General features: G+C 37.0%; 1 pseudogene; it reads left to right on the forward strand.

Moving 5' to 3' along the window:
• The window catches only part of LOC138071111 (RPA-related protein RADX-like), a 99882-nt pseudogene that overhangs the window by 21285 nt on the left and 54546 nt on the right, over positions 1-24051 (forward strand).

Genomic DNA, 24051 nt, shown 5'->3' on the forward strand with positions numbered 1-24051 from the left:
AGGGAATGGCAACCCACTCCAGTGTTCTTGCCTGGAGAATCCCAGGGACGTGGAAGCCTGATGGGCTGCTGTCTATGGGGGTCACACAGAGTCGGACACGACTGAAGTGACTTAGCAGCAGCATGTCATATATCATAGTAAATTTTCTTACAAAATGAGAATCATAGTATATATAACATTTTGTATCATTTAACATTTTCTTAAGTATTTTCTCACATTACTAAAAGTTCTTCATTCATAACTTTTCATCATTACAGAGTCTCTCATATTACATCATAAATTATTCAGTGGTTCTCCTATAATTTTGCTTCCTCATTCTTAAAAAATAAAATTTGAACATCATGTAGGTTAAAGTAACAAATATGCATTTATTAAGTAAAAATATATGCTTTTACCTTTTTTTTCCTAGACCTTTTTGGAAGTTGCTGGCAGCTCAAGCACAGTGTCTGTGATTATGTGGAATACCCTGTGTCCTGAGTGGTACAAAAGTCTGTATGTTGGTTTAGTTCTTCTGCTTCAAAATTATTCTGTTAAAAAGAGTTATCCATTCAGGATGCAGCCTCTTCTGTGGATTCACAGATCAAACTAATTTCTACAATGGGTTAAGTATTCAGTGAATTTGTTATTTTATCAGTATTTTGTTTGTATAAATTTGCAAAGTACCATATCAGTCAAAAGAACTTAAAAATTACTGAAGCTGTTAGAACCTGACAAACCTTTAAATTCCTTTATCCATAAAAAAATTTTGAGCAATCACTTAATAAGTGTATTTATTCATTTATTAAGGAAAAGCATCTGAGATGTTTATTATTGATTAATGAATGAGTGCCATTTTGGATTTACTTATTTTTCTTTTCTTTCATTTTTGTATTAAAATATTAAATTAGTATCTTGAATATAGTTTTTGTTACTTCAAGGTGCCATTTCAAAGGGCTTTTGTCAACATTCTATTTTGAAATGATTTTGAAATTACACAGAAGTTGAAAGAATAGTATAAAGAACTCCTGTATACCCTTCACACAGATTCAGCAGTTGGCAACATTTGCTTTATCATTTCTCCACTATAGATAGATAGATAGATAGATAGATAGATAGATAGATAGATAGATCTCACCTCTGAACCATTTGAGAGTAAGTGGCAGCCATCATATATACATATCCCTTTACCTCTAAACACTTTGGTGATATTTTACTCTCTATTTCCTAAGAACAAGAACATTCTGTTACACAGTCACAGGTCACAGTATAGTTATCAAAACTAGGAAATTTAAAGTTGATATAATAATGTTATATAACTTATGATCAGTATTCAAATATTGCCAGTTATTGTAATCTTGAAAGGACTCTTCCTAATTAGTATTAAAATCACAGTATTGATATCTTGGCATCATCTTTGATATTTGGGGAACATTAGAATTAATATATTAAGTGATTGCTTAAGGTGTGGATATGACTTCTTTGAATTTCCATTTTTGAAAATTGTAGGACACATCAGTCAACAGTTTTAAGCACTGTTTTTGGTTTGTCATAGTTTTATACTGGACCTGTATTTCTGTGTATTCTGAACTCCCTAGCTGACCTATTAGGGTTAATTACATAAAGAATGTTCAGCTAATGTAGCCTTTGTTCACTGTTTACTGAAACATATATTTAGGACAATTTCGTATGATTCTGTATTAGTGTCTACCGGCTATTGATGGTAGACATCAATCTGGCTGGGTGAACAAGATATTAATTAATTTGGTACGACTAGTCCATTATCACATTACTCTTTATCATGGGAGAAGATAAACTGATTGCTGTTGAGATTTAATTAAGAAAACGTAGTGAAAGTTGGCAAGAGGAAGCTAATTCTATACGTGTATTATTGTTCTGCCAATTTATAAATTCTTTCCCACAACCATGCATCTCCAAGTGACAAAATTGCTTTTTAGTAAAAATTGAGACCTCCTTTGTCAATAGCAGATAAGGTAAGTGACTTTGTTGATGTCATATAATTGATCACTGGCATAGTGAAAATTGAAACCTAGTTCTCCTGACACCTAACCTAACCTAACCTAGTGTTCTTTTTACTAAATGCAGTATTTTCTGATATAAAGAAAATTAACTTCAATCACAGTTTCTATGTAGCTGTGGACAAATCTAGAAATGAGTCTGTACTAATAGCTGCTTCTAAACCTTAAAAACATATGGAAAGTGGGACAATAGACAGCATGTAGTCAGTAGATAAATAGTTATTAAAACATAGCAGTGAAAGTGAATTGAGCTCTATGCTACCTCTGCTACATAGAATTATAGGGCCAGATTTTCACAATATAAACTCTCTTTTTAAGATATACTGCTGCTGCTGCTGCTGCTGCTGCTGCTGCTGTCACTTCAGTCGTGTCCAACTCTGTGCGACCCCATAGACGGCAGCCCACTAGGCAAAGCTATTTATACTTTTAAGTGAATAATTACAAATACAGAAATCATTTTTAAAATGGGAGCTTTAATGAGAACATGTTTAAAATGCACCTTTTAGTCTTTAGAAAAATTTTACTTATCAGTGTTAGCATCAGTCTCTGTTATCCCACACCTTTTTAATAAGTAACAGGACTTTTTCCCTCTTCATCAAGGGTCAGGGAGCTATTTCTATAAATAGCTTAATAGTAAATATTATAGGATGTATAAGCAGTATAGTCTCTTTCACAACAACTCAGCTCTGTCTTTATTGAGTGAAAGCAACCAAAGATAACATGTCAATGGATGGGCATAGCTGTATTACAGTAAAACTTTTATTTGCAAAACACAGGCAGCCATCTACAAGCCATAGTTTGCCTAGTGTTCTTGTATAAGTGGATCTCAATACTACTGATACATTAGCATCATTTGGGGAGCTTTAAAGATCCATGGCCATGAATTATTAATACTTATTTTTAGGAGGGGACCACACATTGTTGTATCTCTGAAACTCCTCAGATGGATTCTAATGTCCAGCCAGGGTTGAAAACTATTGATCTATGATTTTTAAAAATCTCAGTGTGATTGATCATCTTTTAAAGGGGAAAAAAAAGTTCTATAAACTGTGCTAGGCACAGGGAACACAAAGATAAGTAATATAGAATTCTACCCTTAGAATTAATCTAACACATAGATAGAGAACCTGTGGACACAGCAGGGGAAGGAGAGGGTAGGACGAATTAAGAGAGTAGCATTGAAACATATACATTACTCTGTGTGAAAAAGATAGCTAGTGGGAAGCTGCTGTACAGTACAGGAAGCTAAACTAGGTCCTCTGTGATGACCTGAGGAGTGGGAAGTAGGGGATATATGTATACTTATAGCTGATTCATGTTGTTGAACAGCAGAAACCAACACAACAGTTATACTCCAATTTAAAAAAATAATTAGTCTAACAGGGTAACAGATATGTAAGATGAACAAATTACATGAACATGAAAGACTGCTGACAGTAAACGGTAAGAAAAAAGGATGAATGGAAGGGGAGAGGAAAGGAACAAAAATGTAGTTGAGGAAAGAGTGAATGGTCTGGAGAGTAGGAGAATGGGTTGAATTGGGGAAAACGTAAGTAAGGGTTAGGGATAAGAACAGGGTAGTTTCAATATTGTGAGAGAATACATGAGAAAGAGTATGCAACGAGGGCCAGTTTGGTCAGTACAGAAATAAGGATCTGTGATACTATCACTGCCTTCTAGGTGTTGATGTTGGAACACAAACCATTGGGGTAATTTAGCTTGGTTTATTTTTTCATGCTTACACACATAGTTGTAAGTTATAGAAACTAATGTAATTTTAAAGAAACTAAATAAATGGAAGCTTGTGAAGATGAAAATTCTGTTGTAAAAAAAGGACATATTTGCTGGCAATGTATGGTTTTTGTATATTGCCTTTTTGTTTATTGTTCTGTCCTATCTTATACAAAATAGTGTTTAGTTCACATACACAAATGATAAACCTTTTAAAGTCTTGAGATTTTCAGACTGTATTACATAATACATATTGAGGTAATAACCTTAAGTGTTTAGGGTTTGGGGTGAAGGAAGTTTTTAATTCATTTGAAATGCTAGCATTTTAGAGTTGGGAGGGACCTTGAGTATAACTGAGTAACTATGGCTATAAAAAGTGGTTTGTAAAATGCAAACTATTTTCTAAGCACAAGGTAATACCATGTAATATAAACTTTCTTCACTCATATATGAAAAGGTAAAAGAGAATTTTGTAGTCACATGTTTGGTAATAGGCAAAATGAGACAGCAGTCATCTTCATTCTGGTTTAATCTTTGTTTGCTACATAGCAAATCCTTAGAAAAATATTGACATTAAAGAAATAAGAAATCCAGATAGTTCTATAACTATTAAAGTGAATCAGAGGTTTAAAATAATCACACACACACCCACCACCCACCCACCAGGCAGGTATCATTGTATAGGCAAATTCTAGCAAACATTGAAGGAATGTGTCATTCCAAAATTTCCAGAGAATAAAGTAAGAAGGTATACTCTCTGACTTATTCTTTGCTACCAATATAACCTTGATAATCAAAACCAAATAAGAATTTTATGAATGTGGAAAACTAAAGGCTACCTTTAGCTATGAACATATATACAGATATACAAAATTGAAGGTTAGCAGACTGAATTGTTAAATGTTTTAAAAAAGTGATTACACGTTGTGACTAAGTTGTATTGTTTTCCAGCAACGCAAAGTTGATTTTACTTAACAAAAACAGACAAGTGTCACTTCTACATTAATAGATTAAAGAAGGTTGTCCTAGCAGAGCCATAAATGTCATTTGCTAAAATTTTACACACATTCATAAATTTTAAAAAAAAAATAGCAAGAAAAGGAACTTTTCACAACTGATAAAAGATGTTTGCAAAACAAAATGAAAACAAACACAACTCTTAAGGAGAAAATTTAGAAACACTCCAAAATTTTTTTGGGGGGCCATGCCTTGTGTCATACCAGATCTTAGTTCCCCAACCAGGGATTGAACCTGAGCCCTCTGTAGTGGAAGGGCAGAGTCTTAATGACTGGACTACTGGGGAAGTCCTGAAACACTCCTTTGTAAAATGGGGACCATTGATGGTCTTTTATTACTATTTCTGTTCAATGTTGTACAGGCTGCCCTTGCCAATGTGCGGATGCGTGAGTGTCTGTGTGCTCAGCTGTGTCTTGATTCTTTGCGACCCCGTGGACTCTAGCCCGCTAGGCTTCTCTGTCCTTGGAATTTTCCAGGCAAGAATACTGGAGTGGGTTTCCATACCCTCCTCCAGGGGATCTTCCCAACCCAGGGATCAAACCCGCATTGGCAGGTCAGTTCTTTACCACTGCACCACCTAGTAAGAAGGTAAAATCCATTAAAAGCATAAGAGCTTTTCATTGAGGTATAGTTGATGTATTGGCCTCCTGGGGAGCTCAGCTGGTAAAGAATCTGCCTGCAGTGCAGTAGACCCCCATTTGATTCCTGGGTCGGGAAGTTCCCGGCTACCCACTCCAGTATTCTTGGGCTTCCCCAGTAGCTCAGATGATAAAGAATCCTGCAATGCAGCAGACCTTGGTTCGATTCCTGGTTTGGGAAGATCCCCTAGAGGAAGGCATGGCAACCCACTCCAGTATTCTTGTCTGGAGAATCCCATGGACAGAGGAGCCTGGCAGGATACAGTCCATGGAGTTGCAAAGAGTAGAACACAGCTGAGCAACTAGGCACAGCACAACACAGTTGCTGTATTGCTGTACAGTATGTTAGTTTCAGGTGTCCTACATAGTGACTTGACATTTCCATACATTACAAAATGATCACCATAAGTCTAGTGACTACCTGTCCCCAAAGAAAGTTATAATGTTTTTATAAAGTTATTATAACTTCTTATTTTGTATATTACATCCCCTTGGCTTACTTATTATACAACTGCAAGTTTGTACCTCTTAATTCCCATCATCTATTTCATCCCCCAACCCCTGGCAACAGCTGATTTAGTCTGTGTATCTGTGAGTCTGTTTTTATTTCGCTTGTTGAATATATTTTAAGATTCCACACATACGCGAGACCATATGGTATTTATATCTCTCTATCTGGCTTATTTCACATAGCATAATATCCTCTAGATCCATCCATGTTTCAAGTAGCAAGATTTCATTATTTTTGATGGCTGAGTAATATTCCACTGTGTGTGTGTCTGTGTGTGTGTGTGTGTGTGTGTGTGTGTGTGACACACACCACATCTTTATCCACTAGTCTGTCAATGAACATTTAGGTTGCTTCCATATCTTGACTATTGTAAATGACACTTCAGTGAACACTGATGTGCATATACCTTTTTGAATTAGTGTCTTTGTTTTCTCAGGTAAATAGCAAGAAGTTAAATTGCTGGGTCATATGGTAGTTCTGTTTTTAGCTTTTTGAGGAACCTCTATATTGTTGTCTATAGGGGCTGCATCAGTTTACAATCCCAACAGTGCACAAAGGTACCCTTTCCTTTACATACCTGCCAACATCGGTTATTTGCTGTCTTTTATGATGATAGCCATTCTAACAGGTGTGTGGTGGTATCTCATTATGGTTTTGATTTGCAGTTTCCTAATGATTAGTGATGTTGTGCATCTTTTCATGTCCATTGGTCATCTTTGTGTTGTCTAAGAAAAATAAATATCTATTTAGGTCCTCTTCCCAGCTTTTAATTTAGTTTTTTCTTTAATATTTGTATAAATTCTTTGTCTATTTTAGATATTAACCCCTTATTGAATTATCATTTGTAAATACCTTCTCCCTTCAATGGGCTCTCTTTTCATTTTGTTGATAATTTACTTTGCTTTGCAAAAGTTTGACGAGGTCACATTTGTTTACTTTTGTTTTTATTTCCCTTGCCTGAGGAGACAGATCCAAAAATATATGCTAACATCAGTGTCAGAGAGCATACTGCCTGTTTTCTTTTCAGAAGTTTTAGGGTTTCAGGTCTTACATTTAAGTCTTTAATCCATTTTGAGTTTTATCTTTGTATATGGTGTGAGAAAGTAGTCCAATTTGATTCTTTTGCATATAGCTATCCAATATTCCCAATGTCATTTATTGAAGAGGCTATTTTTCCAATTGACCATATAAGCATGGATCACCAGGGCTATATGCTTAGGGGTGCCTCCTATGTGGGTTGTGTGAGCCCTCCTATTGTGAATGACTACTGTGGACATGCTGGTAGGCAGGGCAGCCCCTGGCCTGGTTGGCTTGCCAGACCCTACCTTGTGTGGAGGCTGCTGGCCACTGGAAGGTGGGAGCCAGTCCCTGGGCAAGGGATGGGATCATCGAGTGCGTCCATGGCTAGTGCCAGCCTGCTGGTGGGTGGGCCTGGGTTACTGCAGGACTAGCTGCTTGGAGAAGGAAATGGCAACCCACTCAGGTGTTCTTGCCTGGAGAATCCCAGGGATAGGGGAGCCTGGTGGGCTGCCATCTATGGGGTTGCACAGAGTCGGACACGACTGAAGCGACTTAGCAGCAGCAGCAGCTGCTTGGTATGGAGGTGTCCCAGGACTGGTGCTGACCAGCTGGTGGGTGGGTAAGCCAGAAACTCTGCCATAGGGCAAAGCCCCAGTCATACCTGACCCACAGACTCTGCTGTGGACCTTCAAGGATGCAGCAGAGAATGGGGGAGAGTTCTCTTCTCTTGTCTGTGTCATCCCTAACTTTAACTCTTGAGAAAACACTAAATATTGGAGGATCAGAAAGAGGGCACCTGGTGTATTGAGACACCCATTCACATTTTGATAAGTCCCCCAAGGTGCACCTCGAGGTCTCTTGATATTTTCCATTTGAGGAACGGATCCAGTTCTAGTTCAGGGGTTTCTCCCTGTAGACAGGGCACCCAGTTTGTAAGGCGCTGCTTTGCACAAATGTCACAGGCTTAGTGGGACCTTGAAGTCACATTTGGTGCATTCTTGCCATTTGGTTTTTTGAATTTCTGGGCATCTCTTTGCCATTTGCTATTTTGGGGTAACTTCCTGCTGGCGTGATTTGGTTTGGTTTGTTTGCTTTGAGTACACAGATATTTTGTACTAATTGCTTCCTCTAAGGTTCCATCTCCAAGTCCCCTAGGAAAAATCCTAAGTGATTGGTAGACCTATGGTTATGATCCAATGAGGAGAAAAAAACTTGACAAAACTTTAAGAAAGGCTTTCTAGGGGGAAACTTGGATTTCTGTCTTTGAGATGTAAATGTTAAATCTGATCTTCCTAGGATATTCTGTGTTTGTGTGTTTGTATGTATGTGTTTTGAAAACTCTGACCTTTTGGACAAAGGTCACAGGTCTGATGGAACTGGGAAGCCATGTTAATGTGACTCTCTGGCTGGAGAAGGCACTGGCGCCCCACTCCAGTACTCTTGCCTGGAAAATCCCATGGACAGAGGAGCATGGTAGGCTCCTACAGTCCATGGAGTTGCAAAGAGTCGGACACAACTGAGCGAATTCTTCATCCTATAGAGTGGAACATTTGCATATTTTATAATCCAGGTTTTCTCTTCTGGATATAATACCTTAGAAAATATTTGCCTGTGTGTACAAGGAGATATGTCAAAAAAAATTCATAGTGACTGTTCATTATGACAAAAGCTGGAAATAACCCATATGTCCAGCAATATGATGAAGAGTAAATAGAATTGTAGTATATCAACACCCTGGAACATTAGTCACAGTAGAAATGAGAAAAAAAGTGCTACGTGCAGCTGCATGAATGAATTTTAAGACCATAATTTTAAGTGGGGAAAAAAAGTAGCCCTAGAATAGTACATTATGGTATTACTCCATTCATTTAAAGTTCAAAAACAAATCCAAATAGTGTACTATTTGGGCAAAAACACTTAAGTGATTTTTTTAAACCTTTTTAAAAATTTAAGTATATAGTAAAACACAAAGATGAGTGGATATGATAATGTCAGAATAGATAGAAGAAAGCTGTTGAAAATGATCTAGTTCTTAGGTTTAGTGGTGGACTCAAAGCATTCAATCTGTTTTTTGCTGTGTGATATATACATGTGTATATTATTTTATATGTATATCATATTAAAGTAATATATTTCTTTTTCAGAAATCTGCCTGAATATTTGAGATCTTCCTAATATAATTATCATCCCAGAAAAGAAGATGAAACCAGAATGGAGATTGCCAAAATTAAATCACCATTTTGTTATGAGGTAAAAATAGATTCTTGTAAAATATCTCAAATATTAATTTTCACTGTTACTCACTGAAACAAGGTATTATAATTTGCTCAAAATCTACCCCAGATTATGCTGTAGCAGTTAAATAGATATGCATTTTCATTCATATTTGTAGAATGCTCTTTTGCTATTTAAAAATAAAATGTCTATTTAATAATTTTTCTTCTTTTAGATGAGAACTGGAGAAGATGCCAAATAATTGTATCTGTGATGTTATTGGAGTTTTGGTTTTTGTAGGAAGGGTCCAGCGGTTAAAAAAGAAGGCTAAGCTTCTGATATTGAAAGTCATAAAATATATTTCAGTGAATAATTCTGTGTTCATATGTGCATAATCCATTGTCTTCATTTATTCTAATATTCTATCCATATAGATAGCCATGAAGATTTTTGGTCATATCGCTGGATTCACATTGCTGACGGGACTTCAGAACAATCATTTATAGTGGAGCTGTTTTCAACATCTCAGCCAGAAATCTTTGAACGTATTTACCCAAGTACTCAGTTCAAGTATTATTATCATTTTATATTTGGAAATGGGAGCATTAACTAAAAAAAAAATAGTAGAGTATACTAACTTACAGAATGCCATGATACTGAGCTAGCAAATTCAAGCAGTCTGATAGCACATATAAAATTTTTTCTATATTAATATCATAAGTGGTATTATAGATATTAACTGTCTTCTGGTTTTCTATTCAGAATTTGGGATTGAAACTAGTTTTTCAGAAAACAGGTGCTCTTATTAATTCTCACTTTTAGCATTTTAGACATAAAAGGTTGAAATTCTGTGAAACTGAAGCATAGACCATTTCCTTTGTATCCATTTGGAAACTGAATTAATAGACCCCATTTAAGACAATGAAATCTTTACTAATGTAGAATTAACTGGTAGAGGATTGGGAAACTACGTAATTAAATAATGACAGTGATAAGTATGATGTCATTTGAGTATGAAATTAATATTAGGTTAATGGTGTTATACCACCTGGTCAATATTTTAGTTACTTTGGTGTTGATTTTTCCCCTTATATTTATTCATATACATAGGTATTTTTTTCCACTACTTTTATTTATTTCAAGACATTTAAGTATGTCCTACTATGTATTTTATGTAACAACTTATTCTACAAACCTATTTTGATGAGGAAAAATATATTTAATACTTTCTTATAACAACTTAAGTGAAATTTTTCCTTGTTTGAATTTGTCACATAAAGCTATTTTAGATGTGGTGAGCTGTTTTCCAAATGAGTATATGAATGAAATACGGATTGTTAAATGCTTGCCAAAATTGGGGAAATTCCCAGTCTTCACTACATATATTTTTTTTTGATCAGCAACAACATAGAAATGGTAGAACATCAGGAGACCTAGAGACCATATACAGGGCTGTTCTGCTACCCCTTTATTCTCTATTGTAAAATGCTATTACCCACTATTCAGATATTACCTCATTAAAATCCACGTTATGCTTGTGAGATTAAATTTTTTAAATATATGTATATGAATAGAACTAAACATTACCCCAACTATGATTGGAGGAGAGAGCAGAAAGAGAATTTTGACCAAAACCAAGGTATGGGTTTCCAAGGTAAGTGGGGCTATGACCTTTCATATAACTTCTCTCAGGGCATAGATGGTTGATAGTGATGATCGCTCATGACAATTTAGACGGGTTTTATGGCCAGATCCCTCTCTCTTTATAGCCACTATAGCTGTTTTAATAGCTAACTGACACATGTTTTGGCAAATGATTTTTCACAGAAATTTTGCCATGTAGTCACATTATATTTCTTACGGAAACATGAAATATGTCTTTTAAGAAAAGTCTATATGGAGCTTAGTGAGATTTACTCTAGTACAAGAGTTGACAACAGTCACTATTCATTTTCATTTTTTGACCAAGAGTGAAGGAAAAAACTGTGAAATAAATGGTGAATATTAAGGAAGCTTGAGGCCTATAAAGAACATAACTAAGGATCTTCTGGAACAGTACCAGAATCCTTTGGTAGTAGGGCATCTATTTTACTTTGTATATGTGTGTGCTCAGAATCACAGGCTTTGGCGATACATGGTGCTGTGGAAGGCCCATGGTGTGTGCATGCTGGGGCACCGCTGGCCCAGGGCCACCTTTTTTACTTTTCATTAAGGAGAGTGAAGAACTAAGGGGAAAACTTTTTCACTGCTTACTGTATATTAGTTGCTCATAGATGTTACTTAATTTTGTACTTACAGTTACCTTTTAAACAGGTGATGTTTTTACAAATTTATGGGTGAGGATATAAAGGTCAAGAGAGATTTTAAACAGCTAGAAGGTGTTAGGTTCAAATGTCTTATTTTTAGCAACCATGAACTTAGAATTAGAGATTTCTTTAGTATTCTTATGTCAGCATCTTTAATCATGAATACTCACATCTTTGTATAGTTTTTGAAATAAATGAAAAACAATATAAATCAAGAGAATTATCCTTAGTCGTTTGAACAGATTTTATTTCTTTTCATTGCTCCAAAATAAAAAACTAGTAAATGAGAGATACAGGAAATAAATTTATAGATATTATCATGCTCCAGGGAAATATTTATTCTCAAATGAGAGCTTACTGTTGATAGGAAATTGCAAGTATTTATATTTATTTCTTCATTTCCTGATTTGTAAGACAACTGTTTTGGCACATAGTAAGTTAAAATTTTAAAGATATTTTTGCATAAGTAAACTCTTCCTAAATAACCTGATAGTTACAAAACAGTTGATAGCTTTTGAAAGTGGTTGAAATCTGAAGACATGATAACCTCATTTTCAAGGATTCTTTTTAGTCTATCTAGTTGGTGAGGAAAGCCAACAGAAAAGAATACATGATAGAAGCCCTGTCTTTGAGATTTAAAGTCTAATTGAGATAAACACAATTAAAACACTTGCATAAACAAGTTCACATTAATAGTGTGTAGCCCTATCTGATGGAAAGAGTGAGAGTAATTTCAGGGATCAGGTTAGATTGGGTTAATCAGTGAAAACATGGAGAAGCTCAGTTTTTTTTTCTCTGTAGGAAATAACGGTTCACACTCAGTTGTGTGGCCAATTAAAAGACTTTCACTCTTCAACTGTCTAGCAAGCAGGGCCTTCGGTTATGTGCAGCTGCTGTATTAATACTTCCTAAAGGAAAAGTGTTAGATCCTTGTTGCTCCAAGTGTGGTCAAAGGGCTAACAACAGTAGTATCACTAGTGTTAAGATCTCACTAAGCAAAGAATTTCAGGCCTCACAATAAAACTACTGAATCTGAATTTACATTTTAACAATTATCCCAAGTGATTCCTGAGTTCAGTAAAACTTGAGAAGCACTCTGTTAGAGATTGTGATCTAGGTATTTCCCTTTGAAATGCATAAATAATTTCATAAGTATTTTCTTTTCCTTCAGTGACATATTTCATGTGTACACAGCTGAAAGTTGTCAGAAATGATGATCAAGTACCTAAACTGCTTTACCTAACCACTACAAATGAGAGTCACATGTTTATTACTGGTAAGCAATTTCTTTGTATATATTTAATTGGAAATCTAATATATTTTCTCTTCATTAAATTAAATTTTCTATTATAACATTCAACCACAAGACAGCCTTATTTTGAACTCCTTCACTATAAGATTGGTTTAACAAAGAATATGTGTGTGCATGTGCACAGTAGTTGCTCAGTCGTATCTGACTGTTTGCAACCCCATGGACTAGCCCACCAGGCTCCTCTGTCCATGGGATTCTCCAGGCATGAATACTGGAGTGGGTTGCCATTGCCTTCTCCAGGGGATCTTCCTAACCCAGGGATTGAACCTGGGTCTTCTGCATTGCAGACAGATTCTTTACCATCTGAGCCACCAGGAGGCCCCAATAAAGAATATACAGCCTATGAAATCTATTGCTTCGAGATGATTTACAATTCAAGCAACAATTTTCTGACTTTCTGAAGAATTTTATGTCCTTCAGTTAACTTTAATTCCTGCTTAATGTTAAGTTAGATAATCATAAATGGCTTCACAGATTGAAGACTGTTTGGCCCTGTTTCACAATAAGGATTCAACTAACAGTAGTTTTAAACTGTTAAAATGAAAATGTATGTTAAATTTTGGTCCTCAGACTTGCATTTTACTTACATAGCAAGCAAAGTCTCACTGGTTATCTACAAGTTTTTTTTTTTTCCATTCTCTCTGATAATGTGGGCAAAAAAATCAGATGAGTGAGAGAGTACTGTGAAATGTTTTACTTACTAGAATGCTACCATCTTGGTAATTAGGAAATTTGTCAAAGAAGAGTCCTAGGAAGGATGTAATACACATCTTTGTTTATACCTCATTTTATAAATATGAGTAATATCAGAGCTAATACATACTAATAATATCAGATGTAAATGACGCTTAAGTACATTTCAAAAGCATGAGTTTAAATGCTGAGCTATATTCACAGAAAATTTAGTTCATATGTGCTATCATACCTTCAGGTTAATAGATAAAAATTGGTCTCCTAAGAAGATGCTAACCAGTTGGATAGTTAGAAAAGTCCAGACTATTAGATTTCTTTTTCTTCTGGCTTTTTTTGATATCCTACAGACAGCTACAGTGTAGTCCACAGAAACTGTAATATGTTTGATTTCCTTCTAGATTTAGGATTTATTTACCATCTTTGATAATTTTATATGCATATTCAGTATAATTATGTGCTACATAGTGAATAAGTTGACTTCTTTTCTTGGTGACATAAGATTGATCTTATATTAAAATGTTTTTATACACAAAAAAGTCCAGGTGGTTTACTACAGTGATTTTTTTTTTCTCCTTATTTTTACCCTTCATGCAATGTCATAAAGGCCAGCCGTATAACGATGATGCCAAGGTAAAAAACTTTATTCAGTGGGTTAAAGTGAAGAACGATTCTGGTGAAGTGAAGAATGCTGTTATGGGTGGATATTACCCCTATCCTCCAGTGCCAGAGAAATTTTCGAAGTATAGTAGTTCTCTTAAAGGTACTGATGAAATTACTAGTCATTTATGATTACATGCTATATGTATGCTATATGCCTTCTCATTTAGTCATCTTTATTCTTTAATTTGAGTAGACCAAAGTGTAGCAATACTCACTATTAATAATTTGATCTTTATCAAGATATAAAAACATATGTCCCATAAAGGTGGATATTTTTATTTTATTAGACTGTAAGAAAAAAGGAATATAGACTGACTAAATGGAGATAATATCTTGATTTAAGGTCTTTGAGATAAAATCTGAGTTGGTAGATCCCAACTCCTATAATATTATTTAAATTAAACATATGAAAGGATACACTGGACAATTTGATATCAAGATACAACTGTATTAGGCCACTTTTATGGAATGATACATAGATATCCCTTGGTATCCATAGGGGATTGGTTCAAGGAGCCCCATGGATACCTAAATCTGCAGATGCTCAAATGCCTTACATAAGGGATATACAGTGATTACAGTTGGCTCTTTGTATCTGCGGGTTTGCAAAACTTACGGATATGTGTATTGCAAAACTTGTGGATGACTGTGTATTGGATATAACACGGTTGAGGCTCCACCTGTAAATAAAAATGATATCAAAATTACTGAGATTCAGAATAAGTACTGATGAGAGACAATGTTAATTTATTTTAGTAGAATTTAAATATGATAGTTGAAAAGTTTAGCATATATTCTTTTTGAAAAGCTGTGGGATAATTGCACAGGTTTGGAAAAAAAAGAAACTTTGAAATACTGATCTATCATCAGCTAAATATTGGCATCATTCTATACTTCATAATGCCAGCAATATGTAGTATATGCTATATACAGAATATAGAAAATATTAACATCTGTGCTTCTATGCAATGGCTAAGCAACACTTTATAGTTTGAAGTATGATATATAAATTACATTCAATATGTAAAATTTCTGTTTCAGATTAAGACACCAGACTAGAAGACTGTATCACGATTGAACTGAAATATATTTTGCCAGTTTTACCAACATCACCTAAGGGGATGCCAAATATAAAGTCTCACATACTTAAGTTATTAGCAAGTTTATAATTTTCATGTTGTGAAATTACATTGCAAATCTAATTCTTATTTTTCTCATTTCAGTTCTTTAAAACTTACAATTTCCTTGGAATTACTCTTTTGCAGTTGCATCACTTTTGACAGCTATAAGTGAAGTGAAGGTGGAGATTGAAGACTTGCAGTATAGGGAACAAAAGCGCATTGCAATTCAGGGAATAATTACTGTTATAAAGTATGTCCCTCATCTCAGTGCAACTGAAAGTGCCTCAGCATCTGAAACACTACGGGTATGGTGCCAGAGAATTCATAGTATATCTCTGACAACACTGATTGTAACCACAATTGGTATTATATATTTTTTAAAATTTAAATTTAGTTATTTTAATTGGAGGCTAATTACCTAACAATATTGTATTGGTTCTGTCACACATCAACATGAATCCACCATGGGCATACACGTGTTCCCCATCCTGAACCCACCTCCCACCTCCCTCCCCATGCCATCCCTCTGGGTCATCCCAGTGCACCAGCCCCAAGGATCCTGTATAGAACCTAGACTGGCAATTCATTTCTTATATGATATTATATATGTTTCCATGCCATTACCCCAAGTCATCCATCCTCTCCCTCTCCCACAGAGTCCAAAAGACTGTTCTATACATCTGTGTCTCTTTTGCTGTCTGGCATACAGGGTTATCGTTACCATCTTTCTAGACTCCGTATATATGTGTTAGTATACTGTATTGGTGTTTTTCTTCCTGGCTTACTTCACTCTGTATAATAGGCTCCAGTTTCATCCACCTCATTAGAACTGATTCAAATGCATTCTTTTTAATGGCTGAGTAATACTCCATTGTGTATATGTACCACTGCTTTCTTATCCATTCATCTGCTGATGGACATCTAGGTTGTTTCCATGTCCTGGCTATTATAAACAGTGCTGCGATGAACATTGGGGTACATGTGTCTCTTTCAATTCTGGTTTCCTCGGTGTGTATGCCCAGCAGTGGGATTGCTGGGTCATAAGGCAGTTCTATTTCCAGTTTTTTAAGGAATCTCCACACTGTTCTCCATAGTGGCTGTACTAGTTTGCATTCCCACCAACAGTGTAAGAGGATTCCCTTTTCTCCACACTCTCTCCAGGCATTTATTGCTTGTAGACTTTTGGATAGCAGCCATTCTGACTGGCGTGAAACGGTACCTCATTGCGGTTTTGATTTGCATTTCTCTGATAATGAGTGATGTTGAGCATCTTTTCATGTGTTTGTTAATCATCTGTATATCTTCTTTGGAGAAATGTCTGTTTAGTTCTTTGGCCCATCTTTTGATTCAGTTCAATTCAGTTGCTCAGTTGTGTCTGACTCTTTGCGACCTCATGAATCACAGCACGCCATCACCATCTCCCGGAGTTCACTCAGACTCACATCCATCGAGTCCATGATGCCATCCAGCCATCTCATCCTCGGTCGTCCCCTTCTCCTCCTGCCCCCAATCCCTCCCAGCATCAGAGTCTTTTCCAATCAGTCAACTCTTTGCATGAGGTGGCCAAAGTACTGGAACTTCAGCTTTAGCATCATTCCTTCCAAAGAAATCTCAGGGTTGATCTCCTTCAGAATGGACTGGTGGGATCTCCTTGCAGTCCAAGGGACTCTCAGGAGTTTTCTCCAACACCACAGTTCAAAAGCATCAATGCTTTGGCGCTCAGCCTTCTTCACAGTCCAACTCTCACATCCATACATGAGCACAGGAAAAACCATACTCTTGACTAGACGGACGTTAGTCGGCAAAGTAATGTCTCTGCTTTTCAATATGCTATCTAGGTTGGTCATAACTTTTCTTCCAAGGAGTAAGCGTCTTTTAATTTCATGGCTGCAGTCACCATCTGCAGTGATTTTGGAGCCCCCCAAAAATAAAGTCTGACACTGTTTCCACTGTTTCCCCATTCCCATGAAGTGATGGGACCAGATGCCATGATCTTCGTTTCTGAATGTTGAGCTTTAAACTAACTTTTTCGCTCTCCTCTTTCACTTTCATCAGGAGGCTTTTTAACTTCTCTTCACTTTCTGCCATAAGGGTGGTGTCATCTGCATATCTGAGGTTATTGATATTTCTCCCGGCAATCTTGATTCCAGACTGTGTTTCTTCCAGTCCAGCGTTTCTCATGATGTACTCTGCATAGAAGTTAAATAAGCAGGGTGACAATATACAGCCTTGACGTACTCCTTTTCCTATTTGGAACCAGTCTGTTGTCCCATGTCCAGTTCTAACTGTTGCTTCCTGACCTGCATACAAATTTCTCAGGAGGCAGGTCAGGCAGTCTGGTATTCCCATCTCTTTCAGAATTTTCTACAGTTTATTGTGATCTACACAGTCAAAGGCTTTGGCATAGTCAATAAAGCAGAAATAGATGATTTTCTAGAACTCTCTTGCTTTTTCCAGGATCCAGTGGATGTTTGCAATTTGATCTCTGGTTCCTCTGCCTTTTCTAAAACCAGCTTGACCATCAGGGAGTTCACGGTTCACGTATTGCTGAAGCCTGGCTTGGAGAATTTTGAGCATTACTTTACTAGCATGTGAGATGAGTGCAATTGTGCGGTAGTTTGAGCATTCTGTGGCATTGCCTTTCTTTGGAATTAGAATGAAAACTGACATTTTCCAGTTCTGTGGCCACTGCTGAGTTTTCCAAATTTGCCAGCATATTGAGTGTAGCACTTTCACAGCATCATCTTTCAGCTCCACTGGAAATCCACCACCTCCACTAGCTTTGTTTTTAGTGATGCTTTCTAAGGGCCACTTGACTTCACATTCCAAGATGTCTGGCTCTAGATTAGTGATCACATCATCATGATTATCTGGGTCATGAAGATCTTTTTTGTATAGTTCTTCCGTGTATTCTTGCCACCTCTTCTTAATATCTTCTGCATCTGTTAGGTCCATACCATTTTTGTCCTTTATTGAGCCCATCTTTGCATGAAATGTTCCCTTGGTATCTCTAATTTTCTTGAAGAGATCTCTAGTCTTTCCCATTCTGTTGTTTTCCTCTATTTCTTTGCATTGATCGTGGAAGAAGGCTTTCTTATCTCTTCTTGCTATTCTTTGGAACTCTGCATTCAGATGCTTATATCTTTCCTTTTCTCCTTTGCTTTTCACCTCTCTTCTTTTCACAGCTATTTGTAAAGCCTCCCCAGACAGCCATTTTGCTTTTTTTGCATTTCTTTCCCATGGGGATGGTCTTGATCCCTGTCTCCTGTACAGTGTCACGAACCTCATTCCATAGTTCATCAGGCACTCTACCTATCAGATCTAGGCCCTTAAATCTATTTCTCCCTTCCACTGTATAATCATAAGGGATTTGATTTAGGTCATACCTGAATGGTCTAGCGGTTTTCCCTGCTTTCTTCAGTTTGAGTCTGAATTTGGCAATAAGGAGTTCATGATCTGAGCCACAGTCAGCTCCAGGTCTTGTCTTTGTATAGAGCTTCTCCATCTTTGGCTGCAAAGGATATAATCAGTCTGATTTCGGTGTTGACCATCTGGTGATGTCCATGTGTAGAGTCTTCTCTTGTGTTGTTGGAAGAAGGTGTTTGCTATGACCAGTGCATTTTCTTGGCAAAACTGTATTAGCCTTTGCCTTGCTTCATTCTGCATTCCAAGGCCAAATTCGCCTGTTACTCCAGGTGTTTCTTGACTTCCTACTTTTGCATTCCAGTCCCCTGTAATGAAAAGGACATCTTTTTTGGGTTTTAGTTCTAAAAGGTGTTGTAGGTCTTCGTAAAACTGTTCAACGTCACTTCTTAAGCGTTGCTGGTTGGGGCATAGACTTGGATAACTGTGATATTGAATGGTTTGCCTTGGAGACGAACAGAGATCATTCTGTCGTTTTTGAGATTGCATCCAAGTACTGCATTTCAGACTCTTTTGTTGACCATGATGGCTACTCCATTTCTTCTGAGGGATTCCTGCCCACAGTAGTAGATATAATGGTCATCTGAGTTAAATTCACCCATTCCAGTCAATTTTAGTTTGCTGATTCCTAGAATGTCAACGTTCACCCTTGCCATCTCTTGTTTGACCACTTCCAATTTGCCTTGATTCATGGACCTGACATTCCAGGTTCCTATGCGGTATTGCTCTTTACAGCATCGGATCTTGCTTCTATCACCAGTCACATCCACAACTGGGTATTGTTTTTGCTTTGGGTCCATCCCTTCATTCTTTCTGGGGTTATTTCTCCACTGATCTCCAGTAGCATATTGGGCACCTAATGACCTGGGGAGTTCCTCTTTTGGTATCCTATCAAATTGCCTTTTCATACTGTTCATGAGGTTCTCAAGGCAAGAATACTGAAGCGGTTTGCCATTCCCTTCTCCAGTGGACCACATCCTGTGTCGTTTAATTTTTCTGGAATTGAGCTGCAGGAGTTGTTTGTATATTTTTGAGAATAGTTGTTTGTCAGTTGCTTCTTGTGCTATTATTTTCTCCCATTCTGAAGGCTGTCTTTTCACCTTGCTTATAGTTTCCTTTGTTATGCAGAAGCTTTTAATTTTAATTAGGTCACATTTGTTTATTTTTGCTTTTATTTCCAATATTCTGGGAGGTGGGTCATAGAGGATCCTGCTGTGATTTATGTCGGAGAGTGTTTGGCCTATGTTCTCCTCTAGGAGTTTTATAGTTTCTGGTCTTACATTTAGATCTTTAATCCATTTTGAGTTTATTTTTGTATGTGGTGTTAGAAAGTGTTCTAGTTGGCTTTTACAAATTGGTGACAAGTTTTCCCAGCACCACTTGTTAAATAGATTGTCTTTTCTCCATTGTATATTCTTGTCTTCTTTGTCAAAGATAAGGTGTCCATAGGTGTGTGGATTTATCTCTGGGCTTTCTATTTTGTTCCATTGATCTATATTTCTGTCTTTGTGCCAGTACCATACTGTCTTGATGACTGTGGCTTTGTAGTAGAGCCTGAAGTCAGGCAGGTTGATTCCTCCAGTTCTATTCTTCTTTCTCAAGATTGCTTTGGCTATTCGAGGTTTTTTGTATTTCCATACAAATTGTGAAATTATTTGTTCTAGCTCTGTGAAACATACCATTGGTAGCTTGATAGGGATTGCATTGAATCTATAGATTGTTTTGGTAGTATACTCATTTTCACTATATTGATTCTTCCAATCCATGAACATGGTATATTTTCCCATCTATTAGTGTCCTTTTTGATTTCTTTCACCAGTGTTTTATAGTTTTCTATATATAGGTCTTTAGTTTCTTTAGGTAGATATATTCCTAAGTATTTTATTCTTTTCATTGCAATGGTGAATGGAATTGTTTCCTTAATTTCTCTTTCTGTTTTTTCACTATTAGTGTATAGGAATGCAAGGGATTTCTTTGTGTTGATTTTATATCCTGCAACTTTACTCTATTCATTGATTAGCTCTAATAATTTTCTGGTGGAGTCTTTAGGATTTTCTGTGTAGAGGATCATGTCATCTGCAAACAGTGAGTTTTACTTCTTCTTTTCCAATCTGGATTCCTTTTATTTCTTTTTCTGCTCTGATTGCTGTGGCCAAAACGTCCAAAACTATGTTGAATAGTAGTGGTGAGAGTGGGCACCCTTGTCTTGTTCCTGACTTTAGAGGAAATGCTTTCAATTTTTCACCATTGAGGATAATGTTTGCTGTGGGTTTGTCATATATAGCTTTTATTATTTTGAGGTATGTTCCTTCTATTCCTGCTTTCTGGACAGATTTTATCATAAATGGATGTTGTATTTTTCAAAGGCTTTCTCTGCATCTATTGAGATAATCATATGGCTTTTAGTTTTCAATTTGTTAATGTCATGTATTACATTGATTGATTTGTGGATATTGAAGAATCCTTGCATCCCTGGGATAAAGCCCATTTGGTCATGGTGTGTGATCTTTTTAATGTGTTGTTGGATTCTGTTAGCTAGAATTTTGTTAGGATTTTTGCATCTATGTTCATCAGTGATATTGGCCTGTAGTTTTCTTTTTTGTGGCATCTTTGTCAGGTTTTGGTATTAGGGTGATGGTGGCCTCATAGAACGAGTTTGGAAGTTTCCCTTCCTCTGCAATTTTCTGGAAGAGTTTGAGTAGGATAGGTGTTAGCTCTTCTCTAAATTTTTGGTAGAATTCATCTGTGAAGCCGTCTGGACCTGGGCTTTTGTTTGCTGAAGATTTCTGATTACAGTTTCAATTTCCGTGCTTGTGATGGGTCTGTTAAGATTTTCTATTTCTTCCTGGTTCAGTTTTGGAAAGTTGTACTTTCCTAAGAATTTGTCCATTTCTTCCACGTTGTCCATTTTATTGGCATATAACTGCTGATAGTAGTCTCTTATGATCCTTTGTATTTTTGTGTTGTCTGTTGTGATCTCTCCACTTTCATTTCTAATTTTATTGATTTGATTTTTCTCCCTTTGTTTCTTGATGAGTCTGGCTAATGATTTGTCAGTTTTATTTATGCTTTCAAAGAACCAGATTTGGCTTTGTTGATTTTTGCTATAGTCTCTTTTGTTTCTTTTGCATTTATTTCTGCCCTAATTTTTCAGATTTCTTTCCTTCTACTAACCCTGGGATTCTCCATTTCTTCCTTTTCTAGTTGCTTTAGGTGTAGACTTAGGTTATTTATTTGACTTTTTTCTTGTTTCTTGAGGTATGCCTGTATTGCTATGAACTTTCCCTTTAGAACTGCTTTTACAGTGTCCCACAGTTTTGGGGTTGTTGTGTTTTCATTTTCATTCGTTTCTATGCATATTTTGATTTCTTTTTTGATTTCTTCTGTGATTTGTTGGTTATTCAGCAGCGTGTTGTTCAGGCTCCATATGTTGGAATTTTTAATAGTTTTTCTCCTGTAATTGAGATCTAATCTTACTGCATTGTGGTCAGAAAAGATGCTTGGAGTGATTTCAATGTTTTTGAATTTACCAAGGCTAGATTTATGGCCCAGAACGTTGTCTATCCTGGAGAAGGTTCCGTGAGCACTTGAGAAAAAGGTGAAATTCATTGTTTTGGGGTGAAATGTCCTATAGATATCAATTAAGTCTAGCTGGTCTATTGTATCATTTAAAGTTTGTGCTTCCTTGTTAATTTTCTGTTTAGTTGATCTATCCATAGGTGTGAGTGGGGTATTAAAGTCTCCCACTATTATTGTGTTATTGTTAATTTCCCCTTTCATACTTGTTAGCATTTGTCTTACATATTGTGGTGCTCCTATGTTGAGTGTATATATATTTATAATTGTTATGATTGTTATATCTTCTTGGATTGCTCCTTTCATCATGATGTAAAGCACCATTGATAAAACATCTAGGTTAAAGATGAAAAGTTTCTACACAGTGAGGAACACCCAGAGACGTTCACAGAGTTACATGGAGAAGAGAAGAGGGAGGAGGGAGATAGAGGTGACCCAAAGGAGATGAAGTAGAATCAAAAGAGGAGAGAGCAAGCTAGCCAGTAATCACTTCCTTATGTGCGCTCCACAGTCTGGACCGCTCAGAGATGTTCATGGAGTTATACAGAGAATAGAAGAGGGAGGAAGGAGACAGAGGTGGCCAAGAAGATAAGGGGGGGAATCAAAAGGAGAGAGACAGGTCCAGCCAATAATCAGTTCCCTAAGTGTTCTCCACCGTCGGGAACACACAAAGAGATTCACAGAGTTGGGTAGAGAAGAGAAGGGGGAGGGAGGAGATAGAGGCAACCTGGTGGAGAAAAGGAGAGTCCAAGGAGGGAGAGAGCAGTCAAGCCAGTAATGTTGCTCCCAAGGAAAAATGGGTACTGAAGATTGGGTTCTTAAAGGTACAAAATTGATAACCAATACCAAAAAGCAAAGATTAAAAATCTAGAGTAGAGGTTGAATTTTCAAAAATACCATATTAAAGAAAAGAAAAAAGTCACAAAAATTATCCCCCCAATATATATATATATGAAGTTTTCTTTAAAAAATAGGGTCTTTTTTTTGCAAAGTAATAGTAGGTTATAAAAATGAAAAATTAAAGGAGTAATAGAGGACTTAAAAAATCTAAAAAATTAAAGAATGATCGTAAAAATAGTAAAAATATATCTAGGACTTTCTCTGGTGTTGTTGTGAGCAGTGTGGGGTCAGTTCATTTTCGGATAGTTCCCTGGTCCGGCTTATATTTCTTAAGATCTATAGGCCCCTTCCTGTGTAGTTGGTACTAACTACAGGGTTTTAATCTATTGCACCTGTCACTTCCAAGGAGGTTCCCTCTGTTTTAGCTTCTTGTGTTTGCTGGTCTCTTCAGTGTCTGATTTCCGCCCTAACACAAGGGGGCAGTGGTGGACACTTAGGTTCACTTGGGTCTCGCTGTGGGGAGGGAGGGATGCTGCAAACAAATAACACTGGCGTGTGCTTGCAGTGTCTCAGCCACATTGGGTTTGCCTCTGCTCACGGCACGTATGCCCTCCCCGCTGATACTGCTCAGGCTCTAGGTTGCTCCGTCGGGAACTGACCAAGGCCAGCCCTGGGCTACATGCGCCTCCCAGGTCTAAGCCGCTCAGGTTCAGGTACTCAGATAGTCCTCAGAGGTGCAGACTTGGTTGGGCCTGTGTTTTGTGCCCTTCCCAGGTCTGAGCAGCTCAGGTGACGAGGTGTTTGGTGAGCGCGGTCACTGCAACTTATCACCTCCCCTGTCCCTGCCGCTCGGTTTTCTGGGTGTACAACCAGCGCACCTTCTCAGGCAGATGTTGACCGTCCAGAACCCCAAGAAGTCATAGTAAAGAAGCCTGCATGCAGTTTGGTAGATAATGTCTCCCTGGGGCTGCGAT

Source organism: Capricornis sumatraensis, chromosome X, assembly GCF_032405125.1.
Source record: "Capricornis sumatraensis isolate serow.1 chromosome X, serow.2, whole genome shotgun sequence".
Lineage (NCBI taxonomy): Eukaryota > Metazoa > Chordata > Mammalia > Artiodactyla > Bovidae > Capricornis > Capricornis sumatraensis.